The sequence below is a fragment of the Pogona vitticeps genome, chromosome 2 (genome assembly GCF_051106095.1).
Source record: "Pogona vitticeps strain Pit_001003342236 chromosome 2, PviZW2.1, whole genome shotgun sequence".
Classification (NCBI taxonomy): Eukaryota; Metazoa; Chordata; class Lepidosauria; order Squamata; family Agamidae; genus Pogona; species Pogona vitticeps.
In genome coordinates, this window is record NC_135784.1 from 148,936,572 (window position 1) to 148,949,892 (window position 13,321).

The 13,321-nt window shown below is 43.8% G+C and overlaps 1 long non-coding RNA gene across 2 annotated transcripts in view; it reads left to right on the top strand.

Annotated features, from left to right (window-relative positions):
* Positions 1-5,789, top strand: part of LOC110085877 (uncharacterized) — a 44,846-nt gene extending 39,057 nt beyond the window's left edge. For both annotated transcript variants that reach the window (XR_012083896.2, XR_012083897.2), the window contains one exon: positions 4,529-5,789. This is a non-coding gene — a long non-coding RNA (uncharacterized LOC110085877). The remainder of the gene's footprint in view (positions 1-4,528) is intronic.
* Positions 5,790-13,321: the final 7,532 nt, after the last annotated feature.

Genomic DNA, 13,321 nt, shown 5'->3' on the forward strand with positions numbered 1-13,321 from the left:
GACGCTGGAAGATGAGCCCCTCAGGTCGGAAGGCGTCCAACATGCTACTGAGGAAGAGTGGAGGACAAGTACAAGTAGCTCCAGAGCTAATGAAGTGGTTGGGCCAAAGCCGAAAGGACGCTCAGCTGTGGACGTGCCTGGAAGTGAAAGGAAAATCCAATGCTGCAAAGAAAAATACTGCATAGGAACCTGGAATGTAAGATCTATGAACGTTGGGAAGCTGGAGGTGGTCAAACAGGAGATGGCAAGAATAAACATCGACATCCTGGGCATCAGTGAACTAAAATGGACAGGAATGGGCGAATTCAGCTCAGATGATTATCATATCTACTATTGTGGGCAAGAATCCCGTAGAAGGAATGGAGTAGCCCTCATAGTCAACAAAAGAGTGGGAAAAGCTGTAATGGGATACAATCTCAAAAATGATAGAATGATGTCAATACGAATCCAAGGCAGACCATTCAACATCACAATAATCCAAGTTTATGCACCAACCAGCATTGCTGAGGAGACTGAAATTGAACAATTCTACGAAGATTTACAACACCTTCTAGAACTGACACCAAAGAAAGATGTTCTTCTCATTCTAGGGGACTGGAATGCTAAAGTAGGGAGCCAAGAGATAAAAGGAACAACAGGGAAGTTTGGCCTTGGAGTTCAGAACGAAGCAGGACAAAGGCTAATAGAGTTTTGTCAAGAGAATAAGCTGGTCATCACAAACACTCTTTTCCAACAACACAAGAGGCGACTCTATACATGGAAATCACCAGATGGGCAATATCGAAATCAGATTGATTATATTCTCTGCAGCCAAAGATGGAGAAGCTCTATACAGTCAGCAAAAACAAGACCTGGAGCTGACTGCGGTTCTGATCATCAGCTTCTCATAGCAAAATTCAAGCTTAGACTGAAGAGATTAGGAAAAACCACTGGGCCACTCAGGTATAATCTAAACCAAATCCCTTATGAATACACAGTGGAAGTAAAGAACAGATTTAAGGAACTAGATTTGGTGGACAGAGTGCCTGAAGAACTTTGGATAGAGGCTTGTAACATTGTCCAGGAGGCAGCAACGAAAACCATCCCAAAGAAAAGGAAATGCAAGAAAGCAAAGCGGCTGTCCAACGAGGCCTTAGAAATAGCAGAGAGGAGAAGGGAAACAAAATGCAAGGGAGATAGGGAAAGTTACAGAAACTTGAATGCAGACTTCCAAAGAATAGCAAGGAGAGACAAGAGGGCCTTCTTAAATGAACAATGCAAAGAAATAGAGGAAGATAACAGAAAAGGAAAGACCAGAGATCTGTTCAGGAAAATTGGACATATTAGAGGAACATTTTGCGCAAAGATGAACATGATAAAAGACAAAAATGGAAGGGACCTAACAGAAGCAGAAGACGTCAAGAAGAGGTGGCAAGAATACACAGAGGAATTATATCAGAAAGATTTGGATATCCCGGACAACCCAGACAATGTAGTTGCTGACCTTGAGCCAGACATCCTGGAGAGCGAAGTCAAGTGGGCCTTAGAAAGCCTGGCTAACAACAAGGCCAGTGGAGGTGATGGCATTCCAGTTGAACTATTTAAAATCTTGAAAGATGATGCTGTTAAGGTGCTACATTCAATATGCCAGCAAGTTTGGAAAACTCAACAGTGGCCAGAGGATTGGAAAAGATCAGTCTACATCCCAATCCCAAAGAAAGGCAGTGCCAAAGAATGCTCCAACTACCGTACAATTGCACTCATTTCGCACGCTAGCAAGGTTATGCTCAAAATCCTCCAAGGTAGGCTTCAGCAGTATGTGGACCGAGAACTCCCAGAAGTACAAGCTGGATTCCGAAGAGGCAGAGGAACTCGAGACCAAATTGCTAACTTGCGCTGGATTATGGAGAAAGCCAGAGAGTTCCAGAAAAATATCTACTTCTGCTTCATCGACTATGCGAAAGCCTTTGACTGTGTGGACCACAGCAAACTATGGCAAGTTCTTAAAGAAATGGGAGTGCCTGACCACTTTATCTGTCTCCTGAGAAACCTATATGTGGGACAGAAAGCAACAGTTAGAACTGGTCATGGAACAACTGAGTGGTTCAAAATTGGGAAAGGAGTACGGCAAGGCTGTATATTGTCCCCCAGCTTATTTAACTTATATGCAGAATACATCATGCGGAAGGCTGGACTGGAAGAAACCCAAGCCGGAATTAAGATTGCCGGAAGAAATATCAACAACCTCCGATATGCAGATGATACCACTCTGATGGCAGAAAGTGAGGAGGAATTAAAGAACCTTGTAATGAGGGTGAAAGAGGAGAGTGCAAAAAACGGCCTGAAACTCAACATCAAAAAAACTAAGATCATGGCCACTGGTCCCATCACCTCCTGGGAAATAGAAGGGGAAGATATGGAGGCAGTGTCAAATTTTATCTTCCTGGGCTCCATGATCACTGCAGATGGAGACAGCAGCCCTGAAATTAAAAGGCGCCTTCTTCTTGGGAGGAAAGCGATGACAAATCTTGACAGCATCTTGAAAAGCAGAGACATCACCTTGCCAACAAAAGTCCGAATAGTCAAAGCTATGGTTTTTCCTGTCGTGATGTATGGAAGTGAGAGCTGGACCATAAAGAAAGCAGACCGCCGAAGAATTGATGCCTTTGAATTGTGGTGCTGGAGGAGACTCTTGAGAATCCCCTGGACTGCAAGGAGAACAAACCTATCAGTTCTAAAGGAAATCAACCCTGAGTGCTCACTGGAAGGACAGATCCTGAAGCTGAGGCTCCAGTACTTTGGCCATCTCATGAGAAGAAAAGAGTCCTTGGAAAAAACCTTGATGTTAGGAAGGTGTGATGGCAAGAGGAGAAGGGGACGACCGAGGATGAGATGGCTGGACAGTGTCTGCGATGCAACCAACATGAACCTGACACAACTCCGGGAGGCAGTAGAAGACAGGAGGGCCTGGCGTGCTCTGGTCCATGGGGTCACGAAGAGTCGGACACGACTAAACGACTAAACACGGGAAGACCTGACCATGCCCCCCTCCCCCGTTGAACTTGCTTGTGTCCAATGGGAACAGGTTTAATGACACGATGCCCAGCAGCTAGAGAACTAGCATCAAGCCCAGCACCGTAACCACAGGAACCAAGAGTGTCCGCCCCAAGCCAAGCCAGCCCCCATTGCTCCTCAATCCTCCAGAGCGGAGCACCGCAGCTATACCACCCCATATCTCTTGCCCCAAGCCCCTGAGGGGACCATCTGCATACACCTGGACTGGAGCCAGGCTATGGCTGAGAACTGTCAAGACTTCAGGTCCAAAGGAGCCTCTGTGGGGCCCCTGTGGCCTGGCCAGAGAGGGTGCCCATGCACTCCGCCTGCAGGGGGGGACAGATGTCAGCTTGCATCTAACACCCTTGCTGTGGTACCCCCTGCTTAGCTCATCCGCGGGGAATGTTGGGACTGGTGGAGGAGAAAAGAGCTCCAGTCCCCCCCTGCAAGACTGTTAAGGCAGAGAGACTGGGAGTGAAATGAACTCCCAGGCACCCTGTTGGTGCTGAGTTAAGCCGGCTCTGTTGGCCCTTCAAGCTGATCGTTGGTTTAAAATAAAAGGTCCCTGTTCTGCAGAACACTTACCATGTTCTCATAGAGGGGGACTAGAGGGTGGCTCACACTCGGATCAAAACAGAAGCACTTGTCCCATGCTTTCTTTTTCCCCTTCTTGCCCTTGTGCCCTATACAGCGTCCATAAGGGTTCTTGCACTCTCTCTCACCCCACACACATTGCACATGTGTGTGCTTTTTTCTTGTCAATCAAGATAACTGATGGGAAGAAAGAGAAGGTGTAAAGCAATCTGTCTGATTTTAGACACTGTGAAAGACAAACAGTTTCAAAAGCAGGTTGACTGTTATTAAAGATGGAGCCAAGAAGGAGCAGTATGAAACACGGCACCCAAACTTGCTGTTTTTCCTCAGAGGCAGACCCAGCACCATCCATGACAGGGAAGCATGAGCAAAACTGCTGGTTGCAATTAATTGGAGATATAATGGGAAAGAATATAACTGCAAGGCTGACGCTCTGAGTGCAGGATTTTGTTGCCCACAGTTGGATAAGAAAACCAGAAATAAATAAATAAATAAATAAATAAATAAATAAATAAATAAATAAATAAATAAATAAATAAATAAATAAATAAAAATACTGTAAATTGTCCATGTCCTACAAGTTCATAGCAAGGTACGCCAATCAAGGACAACATGTTTTGTTGCTTGTGTCTTTGCACCCATACGTGTGTGTGTGTGTGTGTGTGTGTGTGTGTGTGTGTGTGTGTGTGTGTGTGTGTGTGTGTGTGTGTGTGTGTGTGTGTGTGAGAGAGAGAGAGAGAGAGCGCTTGCATGTGCTGTTTTTGTGTATTCTGAGACAGCGCTTTGCTTTCGTATAAAATCCAGAGTACATTCTTTGGTTCCTTGCTGAATGCCAAGTTCACCAGATGTTCTCAGTTGTTAATTGCCTCTGACTTTGGTTCCTTTTTTTCTCTCTTGTCAGCCAAAGAAAGAAAAGAGTATATATCCATGTACAACAAAATCCTCCATTATCTCCATTTTGGTCCACCCACATATTGTCTCAGCTTGAGTTGACTGTGCACCCTCTTGGGGTTGATGGCTGCTGTTCTGAGGAAGAGGAAGCTCTCTTTCCTTCCCGAATAGACATCCTGATCAACTAAGACTAGTGAATTTGGAACAGCTTTGGTGAAACTCACTGCCATCCCAGTGCCAAAAAATGCTATGGAAGCTCCGTTGTGACTACACAGCCTTGGCATCCGGCTGATCTGCTAAGTCTCAGAAGGAGAGGTGGGTCTGAATTTTGTACTGTTTTACTTAAGCTGTTCTTTTCTCCCTCACTGCCAAAAAGAAAGAAGGAAAAAGAAATTGGGAGCAAGGGAGAGACAGAGAGAGTAGGGCAAGGGGATATATTTTGTGTGAGAAAGGAAAAAGACATTTTTTTACACCAGAAAAATAAGAAAAATAAAATGTGTTGCAAGTTGAAGCTAACAGTGCACACTACATTTGAAAAGGCTGAAGTCTACTGAAATTTGTACAGATTGCGATAATCTCCACTTTCCAAATAAAGCCTGGACGTTGTGAGCCACCATTGGGAAAGATGTTCTGCACAATGGCCTACTATGTACCATAAAGGCTCTGCCCTGTCTTTGGGATATAGAGAAGACTTCCGGAGAAAAGATTAAGTTCTCAGTAATAAGGAAGGTTCCAGTGGGTAGCCGTGCTAGTTTACGAAAGCAAAACCAACAAAGGATCTTGTGGTGAATCTTGAAGGATGGACATATTTACTGGAGTGAAAGTTTACAGACCAGGATCCAAGACAGCGTGCAACTGAAGAAATGGGCTCTGGGGCCCCCAGGGCTTCGCCTGCCATAATGAATGTTTGTTTAGATAGTCTCACAAAAACCTTGGCTGTTTTTAACACAAAAAAGAAAATGAATTAGGCTTCTTATACCACATAATGGATGGATAGGCCTGTCAATGTCTTGCTGGGTGGGTTTGTGGGTGCCCTAGTCATTCGTAGTCTTGCAGGCGTTCTCTTTATTTTATTACCCATCCTTTAATGAGGCACTCCTTGAGGCCCATCTTTTTTTTTCTTGTGGGCTGGCCCACCAAAATACTAAACTACATATTTGTTATGTCTGTTATTTTAATTCTAGATTTTATTGTTAGCTTCTACCCCCCCCTCCTTGCATTTGGAACAAAATGGAATGGTTGAATAAAGAAATGGTTCCTAAAACGAGAAACTATTGTGGTGGGCCACAAGCTGAATGTGAGCCAGTAATGCAACACAGCTGCAAAAAGGGCTAATACACTATTGGACTGCATTAACAGAAACATGGCACCTGGGCCATGGACGAAGTAGTTCTGCTCTCCTCTGCATTTTGTCAGGTCATTACATGCATCGAAGTCATCTGGAGCACAGTGCTCAGCCCGGGGTGAAGAGCGTCACCACATTTAGAGCATTTGGTGGATGCACATTTAGGAGGTAAGGAGTGGGTGGGTCTGGAATCCTTGCTCTAGAAAGAATAGTGGAAAGAACAGGATATGAGTAGCTTCCGGGAGCAAAAATAAAGGGGAAACCAGACAGGAGGCTTGCAGAAGATGGAGCAGACTTGAAAGCAGGAGTAGAATGAGTGGATAATTGTGGGTAAGTAGTGTTCAGCTAAATATTAGGAGGAACCTCTTAACAGTGAGAGCTGCTTGATAATGAAAAAGGCTGCTGGTGAGGTGATGGGTTCTCCTTCACTGACAATCTGGAAGCACGTTCATGTCTCAGGGACACTTTAGCTGCATCCTGTATTGCAGAACAAGGGGTTGGGCTGAGTGATCTTTGAGATCCCCTCCAAGTCTTCTTGGGGTGGTCTTGAATTCTTTTCCTCATTTCATCAAGAGAATTATAACCACTCTGCCACTAGGGGGCAGCAATGTTTGTGCCAACGAAAAAGGAAGCGTACGCTGCTCCTTAGGAAACCCAAAAGGCCACCTCCCGACTCATCTGGAGAGGCAACGGGGCTTCCGGAGAAGCACAGAGCTCTAGAGTTTCTTTAGGATCAGGCAGGCATACCTGTCTGCTTCCAAAGGTCTCGTTGCTATTTTCACTTCTGCAAATGGAACTAGGTGTCCTCATCATCCCAGTGCACAGGTCTATTTCCTTCTGGTTTCCCATGTTGGTTTAGTCTCTAGTTTTGCTCTTTCTCACCCCATTTCTCAAGCTATGGGCATTTTAAACAGATTTTGGGGGAGTTCTACTTGTATATTCATGCATTTGGAAGGTGACTTTTTTTTTACTTGTTGAAAAACTGTTTTAGGATCAAGTAGGGGAATGGCTCATACCATCACAGGTGCTGGCCACTCTGCACAAGCTGGCCTTAGGTGCCTCTCCGTTGACTGAGCACAGCCGTGGAGAGATGCTAAATCTATCCAAAATGCTGTGAGTATCCTTCCAGACATATTGCCCTAATGGCTTTGGGTACCTTGTTGGCTTTCCACATTATTCATGAGTCTTCAGGAAGAACCCGGGAGCCTTTGGCATTTCCGATTCAGAAACACTAATAGCAAAAACACTGTCTTACAATAGAGTCAAATTACTTGGTATGATTCTCACCATTCTTCTGGGCAAATTAGCTTCTGCCCATTTTGTGTGTGTGGGGGTATTACCCTGTTATTTGCCCGTCTTCACTCCATCCAACCTGACTGTTGTCCATCATATTTCTATCCAGCCATTCTGTATGGCCTGCCTGTCATGCACAATCATCACATTGAAAAAAGCAGAAGCCTTCTAATCACAGCTTCTTGTCAGCTTTCCTTAAGCTAGCATGCTTTAGAGATGTGGGGCACCAAAAACCCATCATTCCGATCCACCAGACCCATAGATATGTTGGCTAAGGATGGTGGGTGTTGTGATCCAGCTGTCTGGAAGGCAATGGACTGGATTGTTAAATTTCAAGCCCTTTTATCCTAAGGGATGTTTCACCTGATAGGTACTTTTAAAGTTTCTGGGGTGGGTGAGGCAGAAACCCCATCAAATGATTCAGTGACCTTGTTTTCCCCCATTGCCCAAATCTCTCTACTCCCCTGTCCCCTCCCCCTGCTCCCAATATTTAAATAAACTCTTCGGCTCAGTCCTTCTTTCTGCTCTCTTTTATGTGAATCTGTGCTCTATTGCAAGGAGCTCCTGCTGGGATTAATTTCACTGTATATTATTTCATATGGAGAGGACAAGGTGAAAGGCGCTGAGAGCTTGTTGCTTTGTGCTGGCTTATGCAGGGTCAAAAGAAAGTTACAAGGCTGAGAGTCATAACTACTTTTTCAGGTTGGCCAATGGCAGAAAACAGCTCTGTCAGGAAGGCTGAGCGTGGGAAGTGTGAACGTAAAAGACCCTTATCTGTGCCTGTACCCTGGACAATATTCCTCTGCCTGCGTTGATCAAGAAATGCATGCATGAAAAGAGATACATGGACATAGGGTAATCTTGCCATGTCTTCTTTTGATACAGCTGTGCCAACACTGCAAGCTGCGCAATCCCAAAGCACCACCAGAAAGAGGGTTGGTAAAGTGCTTCCCAGGCAGAAGACCCTACAAGTGTCTCCAAATGTCGTCAACAACAACAACAACAACAACTTGATAGCAATTAATTTGTGTGCATGAAGGTGCTCTATACAGAGACAGATTTCGTCTCCTTAACCTAGTGCTGTATCTTCCGACTGGTGTCTGGTCTTCAGATATTTAGACTGGTCTTTCCTGCTGCACTAGCTCAGACGTTATAAGTAGACAATGGGAGATGAGACTTCCTCCCTGCAAACAGATGCCTCAGGACCAAGCAAGGGCTCCTTGCTCAGATCTGACATGAGGACCCTGGTCAGAAGGAGACAGAGGAGGAGAAACAATGGTTAAAAAAAGAGATTCTGCTTTGTGAGCATGACTGGCGAAGGAAACATGTATGTGAATCAAAGTGTCCTATATCTTTAACAGAAGATGACAAAGAAGGACTGTGTGTATATGTGTGTGTGGTAACTATACAATAAGTTGTTGTTGTTGTGTGTGTTTTTTAATGGCAGTTTAGGAATAGGATTGAAACTTGAGCCTCCCTTTAAAATCGTGGCAGCCAGCAAAATATTTGTGAGCATCCTGAAACGATCACTGCTGGTGCCAGAACATTTCATCCAGCATTTCGTGGGACAGGCTGCCAGAAATGATTCTCCCCCTTCTCCAGCAACAAACTCCACATTTCTTAATAATCACAGCAGTCTGGGGCAAGGGATGGGGGAGGGATGGAGGGGGAAGAGAACATCAAGTTGTTTCCTTCTTTCATCGTGTCCCTAAAACCCACTAAGCCTGGCTTCTTTTAAAAAAAAAAATTAAAAATTAAAAGCGTGGGGGGGGGAAGGCTTCAAAGTGTCAAAAGGGAAACTGGGTGCACTCTTGAGTCCAGTCAAGCCACCAGCCAAGTCCTCTCGAGTTATCCTTTGCGGCAGTTGGATCTTTGCAGAGCTGCAGCGCCCGTTTCTGCCTCTTCCCTGAACTGATGCCATCACCCCTTATATTTGGAGGAAGGTCACAGGATAGGCTGTGGCTCTACGGCTTGGGAACGGGGATGAGCACCGCCCCCTAGAGTCAAACACGACTAGACAAAAATTGTCAAGGGGATCTTTTACCTTTACCTTTACCACAGTATAGGCAGCATGTTTGGGAGGCTTTCCAGGACTGCTGCTCCCTTTCCCCCCCTTCCAAATTAACTGTTGGAAGGGGGGGGAGAATAATAATAACATAAACCATCACTACAACTCGACAAGGACTTTTGAAACTTCTGGGCTAATGGCAGGACTCCATGTAACAGCTGGACCCAGCCTTTTGGTTGGTTGGTTTGCTTGCCATGCGGTGCTGCATTGTGATGAAAGTTCATGGTTTCCTCCAGAAAACCTTGAGATGGAGGATGAATGAATGGATGCTCTTGGCTTCTGGCCTACGCTCTCCATCTTTTCTTCACTGAATACTGTGTACATGGGGGAGGATTTCTGTGACATTTCATATTTTCTTTGCAACCTACATTTGAACCCGTAAGCAAACATGTTCAAACATCTTTATGAGTAATCTGGCCTTTCTTCCCAGATTACTCATAAACATGTGCAAACATGTATGTATTGCGATGAGAACACTGTTCAATTAAAACAATCAGGGAAGGGCCACCACAACAAGCCCTCCCGTGAGCTCTCCCTCACATGACCAGTCATGGTGGCTGCAAAACCAAGCATGAGAAAAACCACTGTGTGACTGTGCTTTTTTTCCTCAATAGGGTTGTGGCTTTCAACAGTGCAGGACCCCAGTATTCCTCCTCCACTGCACATGATCTTCCTAAGAGCCATGTCAAGTGCATCAGGTCATTCCAAAGTCACCTAATGAATTTCACTAATGAATGTAATTTGAAGTTTGAACCCAGGTCTCCTAGTTCCAAGTCCTATAACACTGGTACTCCTGCTCCAAGTTCTGTATGTCATATAATTTTATTTTGTGAGCCCATTGAACATCATAAATATAAGTTAATTTTCGATCTTGTATTGATCTTCATCAGGTGGGACACTGAGGAGCTGGAGATGGTGCAAAACAACAACACCTTGCACCCAAAATCATGTCCAGATGTCTTTGCCAGTTTCTTTGTTAAAAGCAAGTTTCAAAACATCTGGCATGATTTGGGAAAGATTTTATGCTTTTTTCTGCACCAACCACAGCTCTCTGGTGCCCCGCCTGATGAAATGAGTACAAAGTTGAAAGATAGGTAATGTGTTTTTTTAAAGTTTTTTTTAGTAGTCCAATAAAAGTATCAGCTAGATCAGTGGTTCTTAACGTGGGTGATAATGCCCCCCAGGGGGCGATTTCATTTTTCAGGGGGGCGGTGGAACAAAAAGGGGTGGCGTGGGGGCGCTGGAGCAGAAGGGGGGCGGTAGGGGGGCGCTGGAGCAAGCCAAACCTGTGAAGATGGCTGCAGCCTTTTTACAGTGTGCATGAATATATATTTTCCTCCAATTTTAATTTGGTTTCAGACTTTTTGTCTTGAAATTTTTAGTTCCTGCATTTGTTTTTATGCCCTTTTTATATTTCTTTTTGCGTCTTAAAATTCACTTGCAACTAAATCATTAAATGTTACTTTTTGGGGGGCATTTCATTTTCTTGGAATTTAATTTTGTTTTCAGGGGTCATTGGATTTAAGTGTCTTAAATAAATAAATAAATAAATAAATAAATAAATAAATAAATAAATAAATAAATAAATAAATAAATAAATAAATAAATAAATAAGATATCATCACCGCGGGGAGGGGGGCGATGATAACTTCCTCAATGGCTCAAGGGGGCATTTCTTTCAAAAAGGTTAGGAACCACTGAGCTAGATAGCTCAGTGGTTTGGATGTCTGGCCATGGAGCCAGAGGTTGGGAATTCAATTCCTCGCTGTACTTGCTGAGGGAAGATCCAGCCATGGTGGCCTTGGGGGCAAGCTGTACAATCCCAGGACAGCCCCCAGAAGAAGGGAATGGCAAACAACTTCTGAGTACTCTCTACCTGGAAAACCCTCAAAAGGGTAGCTATGAGTCAGAATTGACTTGACATCACACAATTAATTAATAAAGGTGTCACCGACCCTTACCTTTAGTTTGAGTAAAAGACTCAGCATGACTCCTTTCCTTTCTTTCTAGTTGGTCTGTAATTCTTTATTTAATAATGAATAACACAACAGTGCTATTCAGACAGATGGAACAATTAGACAGGACTGAGTACAGAAAGGTATTCATGCTTGACCTGAATTCTTTTATTTATTTATTTAATTAAAATATTTTTTGCCCCACTTTTCTCCTTGATTATTGGTTAGGGGTTACATGACTCCAGACAATGAAGAGTTAATTTTTTTTCTCTCTCTCCGTGTATATTCCCCAAGAAGTGAAAAACTGGCCATCCCCCTTACCACACCCATTTCCCCTGGGAACCCTTATTCAAGTATTATTCATCAGAGTTTAAGAAATGTCTGGGGAAGGGGGGAAAACTATCTCCACCTCTCCTGCCCTACTTCTTTTGCCCTCAATGTGTGGAGGCTGAATTTCTGAAAGGGCGATACTTGATCTGGAGAGGCTTTCCATGCAGTTTAACCTCCTGATCTTGGAGGATTTAAAATCTGCCTGCAAACAGATGGAGAAAGCTCTTCTGTTTAGAAGATAGCCTGATGTGTCTGTAGAGTGATAGAAGAAGCAATGGGGATGGGGAGGGGGGAAGAGAGGGTTAGAAATTTTCCCCCACCTTGCCTGTAAGCATGTGGAAAGTGAGCTCAAATTTCAAGCAGGTTTTATCAATTACAGTTATCCTGTTTCAAAACAAAGGCCAAGAACCTGTCGGGTCTAAACACTCCTGCATTGGACCATGACATAGACTGTTCAATGTTTTTCCTACATGCGTGCGAGGAGCTATCCAGTCCCAACGTGGCACAGATGGAAGGCCCCTATTTCTCGGCCGGCAGAATACACTACTTGAATAGTTCAGAAGCCTTTGAAGAAAATAATCAAGAGTGACTATTGTGACATAATGAGAGGACTGAGTTGTCCATGGTGACCTTTTTGCTAGATACTTGGCACACACAGTTGCTCACATCCATTCATAATTGGACTCCACCATTTCAGGCAATTCCAAGCTCCTGCTTGCTTGCTTTTAATGGATACCTTCCAGTTTTAACAGATGCAGAGGTGGACAAGATCCTTGGGAGTGCATTTGACCCTTGCCCTTTGTGACTGATCAAGGCAACTCATTAGGAGTGGTCAACTTGAACGGGAAAAGAGACGGATAAAAGCATCTTTGGAAGCCCCCTTAATGGGGATGTCCTGAGACCGTTTTCATGGTTATCTCCTCTAGATTCCACCATCGCTGTTAACTCCCAAGCAGCCTCAAAATTTCTGGGTTTGATCAAAACACTTGAGTGCATGATGACAGCTTAGCTCTTCAGTGTTTCTTGGTTGAGGTGTTTTATTTGGACCAGAGCTCGAAAAAGTTATTTTACAATATGTTGGACTTCAGTCCCCAGAATTCCTTTCAACCATGATGATTAGTGGCATTTTGGAGAGCTGTTGTGCAAAAAGAGGTAGTGTTGTAAAATGGGTAGAGTGACAGACTAAGATTTAGGAAACCAGGGTTTAAACCCTGGAGTTGTGTGGAGAGATCAGGGAGAGAGTGGTTTTGGAGTGTGAGGTCTGAGGAAGAAGTCATAGAGAATAGTCTGAGAGAGAGAAAGTGGTGAGGCAGGGAAAAGGTAAGAGAGAGTGAATTATTGTGCTGAATTATTTTGAAGCCTAAGAATAAACAATGTTTTCTAACACTTTTATTTTAATAAAACCTTATTTCTTCTATTGGTCCTGAGTTCAATACCCAAGGGCTGTTTATGTGGAGGATATTATAAGGGCTTATGTGAAGTGTTAAATATTTATATAAACACATAGGAGCAACTCCTGAATTTTCCCCAGTGCATGTCAGATTTTTTTATTTGTTGAATCTTGTGCATTCTCTTCTCAGTTTACATTGTACTCACAAAAAAGAAGCCTATTTTCTTTTATTTTTCTCCAAGTGGGCAAAACAAAATCAGATTCTTCTGTTACTTACTTACCATGTTCAGCCGAAAATAAGACAGGATCTTATGTTAATTTTTGCTCCAAAAAAAGCAGTAGAGCTTATTTTCAGGGGATTTTTTTTTCATGTACAACAATGTACGTTTATTCAAATACAGGCATGTCATCTTCTGGTTGCT